The following is a 4,112-nucleotide window of genomic DNA, read 5'->3' as shown; positions in this document are numbered from 1 at the left end:
TTTTTTTTTTTTAATGTGCAACAAAATGTACAACCATCCAAAGTTATGTTAGAAGTTAGTAACCGGCGCTATAAAGGGAGTATCGGCTAATGCAACTCTGCTCCCTCCGCCGCAGCCTTGCTTTCTACAGCACCAGCCTCCTTTGCCATCAGGGACAGTGGTACCAGCGGTGCAGCAGAGGGGACATCAGACAGCGCGGTAAAGTACGGTACCATTTACCGGTACACATTACAGTACCATTACATTAAGCAGTGCCTTCAGGGGGGCAGCAGTTGGGGAAGTATGGTACTGGAGTGCTCACTGTCACTGCGCTGGCCGGAGGGAGTCCCCTGTCATCCCCTTAATACAGTATGTCCCTGCAGGCTGATACCTCTCTCCTGCTCTTCAAGTTCCCCCTTTCATGCTACCACCAAACTAGGTCTTATTTTCGGGGTAGGTCTTATATTACAGGAATCTTGAAAAATAGTGCTAGGTCTTACTTTCGGGGTAGGTCTTATTTTCGGGGAAACAGGGTATATTACACATACAGACATTTTAAAAACAGCATAATCATACAAAAAGCTTCCCAAAAGATCTCCAAGCTCAAAGTAGACCATTATTGTAGCTTCCTATAATCCGGTATTGTGCAAACAGTAATTCAAAATATAGTCGTTTGTTTTGTATAATTAAACAAAAAATACAATAACACATCTGTGATTACATAACATCCTAAAACTGTTACAGTAAATGTTTCTGTTACGTTCCCATAAACACACATAGGGCTATTTCCCTCTTTTGTGCATCTGTCACTGGTCCGTATAGGGAAGCCTATTAATTTCAATGGGCTGCTCTACGCATGGCAAATACATTCATGTAGCCTTCTGAGCTGCAAATTTCACACATTTTTTTTAACTGTTCACCTTGTTTTGGGGTGTCATTAACAATAAATGGCATTGCAAGCCAGACACGTGATTTTGCACACTTTTACATGTGTAGCAAGTGTGCTTGGGGCCTACATCTACCTCAAGACTAATGCAGCAGACTCCACAGCTAGGGATTTAAGAATCCAGTCTGCATCAATGTGCACCTTTTCCTGCGTTGGGGTGCATTGTGTTGGGCAGCCCATTCATTTTAAATAGGCTGCGAATGCATCTTGTAGGAATGACCGGTTTTTCAAAACACAGTACACTGCAACGCACAGAGCAATTGCATCTGTATATTGTGGAGTGCTGCAGCACACTGTATATATGTGTTGGGGTGCCATATAAGAATGGCACCCCCATTACAGTGATTTGCCATGTTTCACCTTAAGGTGCATTATAATGCTTGTTGTAGTGTGAACAACCCCAAGGGCCCATTCACACTAACATGGTGCTATGCCATGCATCAACAGGTATTGGGTTAGACAGCCCATTTAAAACGACGCTGCCAACACACCAACATACATTAACAATGGTGCATGCTCCATTTCTGGAGGCCCAACACAACACACAGTGCAAAGTGCATTGGGGTGCCATTCAGAATGAATGGCATTGCAATGCCCCAATATATATATATATATATAATGTGTGTTGCCATGCGTTACTGCAGCACAATTGTATGATTTGTATGATTGGCTTGCATAATGATTACATAATTTGGAACCATGCACGCAGTGGTCCTAACAGTAATTTAGACCACCGGAATTCACTCCTAACTGAAACATCAGATTTGAGTCTTCTGACCTTTTAATGTATAGTACCTGCTGGTGTATGTAATGTAGAAAATGCTCAATTCTCAAAAGATGCCAGGATAAGGATCCTTATTTTCCAAAAGTTGTCAGTTATTTTTAGCTGAGTCCAATAGCATTTAAAAATTACAGTCACATGGCTAAATAATAAAGATCCTTATGTGTTTGCTTTGTGGACTAAGCCTAATGTAATTAATTTTCAATTTACAGAACTACAACACCCAAGATCTGGATCCTTATTTTAAAAACAAAACAGTTATTTTTAGCTGAGTCCAATGACATTTGGAAATTACAGACCCATGGCTGAAAATAAAGATCCTTGTCCTTTCATCTTTATGAACGGAGCCTAAAGTGATTGATGTTCAATTCACAGAGCTACAACACCAAGATAAGGATCCTTAATTGTCAAAAAAAAGTAAGTTATTTTTAGCTGAATCTAATGGCTCTTACAAATTGCTGTCACATGGCTGAAAATAAAGATCCTTATCCTTGTGGAAAGCTTGCTGAGTTATAATAAAACAAATGTCACACAATAGGAGCTTGGAGGAGATTGGGGAGGGGGGTAAGGCACTTGCCTTGTGATGATGCTGATAGCAGTTCAAGCTCCAAACTCAGAAGTGTTAATATAGTTTCTCTTTTCCCAGTGTCACTAGATTGCAAGCTCCTGGGGACAAAAGGCTGCATATAAGGGAGATCCTGTGAATGGCCACAGAGCAGCTGCAGCCTGTGAGTCTGTACAGAGACCAGAGCCTGCAGACACACTCACATGGGCTGCACACACAATTCTAAACACTAGCTTGCCTCTCTGTCTACGCTTCCTGTGTTCTAAGAATAGCACCGTCTGGAAACACAGGCCGCAGCTTGCAGTTCCCGTGCATTGCTCATCTGTCACATATGTAACATGCACTGCTGGCTCTACACAAAGCAGAAACGTCGCTTTAAATCAATGCGAAAAGCTTACGGGAGGTCAGATTCATAAACGATGGAAGAAAAGCATCTGCATTGTTTAATGAAAACAGTACAGCTGTCGGGCCGGATTAGTTAGACAAAAGAAGCTAATTCTATCCCTTTTCCAGCAATTAAAGTTACCCTGTAACGTAACAGTGACTCATTTAACTCTTTCATGACCAGAGCACATTGATGCCTAGATGGCTATACGCCAGACAGAACTTTTATAAATGAACCCCATTAAGGGTTGCCACATTTTCTTCAAGTGAAACCTGAACACTCTAGCACCACGTGTGCCAATTATTATTTTTTTGAGAATATAGAGGAGAGAGCAAGGAGAGACAGCCAGGAGAGTGGCTATAGAGGACTGCAGATGCCAGCAATACAAAATAATATGAAACTACATACTCTGTGTTGTTCTTGGGTGGTGGCCCTGATGTCACCAGGGTCTCAGGTGGCTCTCACCAGGGCTGTGTGGGCTCTCATGTGGCTATGCGGATTCTCAGGTGGGCTATGCAGGCTCTCAGATAGCTGTGTGGGGTCTCATGTAGGCTATGGCTTTCAGGAGTGCTGTGTGGGAAGTATAAATGCTTTATAGGGGTTTGTTTGCCTTCCCTGGATCAACAGTGGGTAATTGGGGGCATAGCGTTCTGTTTAGGCTTTTTTTTTTCTTCATATCTCTATATGGTTGAACTCGATGGACATGTGTTTCTTTCAACCTGACTAACTATGTAACTCTGTAACTAAGTGCAGGGGTTTCACCTGGGGTCCAGAGGCAGGCAGTGTGTTGTCAGGAAGGAGCTGGAGGAGATGTGCGGCCAGGTGATTTACATGCACCTGCGGGTCACAGGCTACCCTTGCACTGCAAGGTTTAAGTGCTGTTTTTTGCCTCTGTGAATTCCTGTGCCCAGAATGACAGGTTTGCTAGTAGCTGCTGGTGTTCAGCATATACAAAGCAATGATAGGCAGAAAGGCAGCTGGAGCTGTTCAGATTTACACAGGTCACCATCAAAGAACTGCGATTAGGGACAGGCGATTGTTCGTAACTGCAGACAGACTGTGTCCAGGGATGATCATCGGTCCCTAGCCGCAGGTAGTCAGTGGTGTCTGATTAGATCTAGACATGTGCAATCCGCTTCATTCGGAATCAAAATTTGTGCAAATTTTCTGAAACTTCTGGACATGCGGACACATCTGAATTTCCGAATCCCAATGCATCCGAATGTGTTCGAATACGAATTTCCGTTTTCGAATGTTGTATCACGTCAGAATTTCATTCAAAAATGAAAACTGAATCGGACATGTGACTTTTATGGCCAATCAGATGTGTATTGGGGTTTAATTTATCCGAATTGGTCTGAACACAAATTTTCGTTACGGCAACATGGGAGCCATATACAGAATATACATATAATGAAAGGGGGGGGATGAACGAACCCTAGGTGAGCGCCCCCCC

The sequence above is a fragment of the Nanorana parkeri genome, unplaced genomic scaffold (genome assembly GCF_000935625.1).
Source record: "Nanorana parkeri isolate BGI_ZX_2015 unplaced genomic scaffold, ASM93562v1 scaffold211, whole genome shotgun sequence".
Taxonomy (NCBI): Eukaryota; Metazoa; Chordata; class Amphibia; order Anura; family Dicroglossidae; genus Nanorana; species Nanorana parkeri.
Note: the sequence above shows the minus strand (reverse complement) of the source record.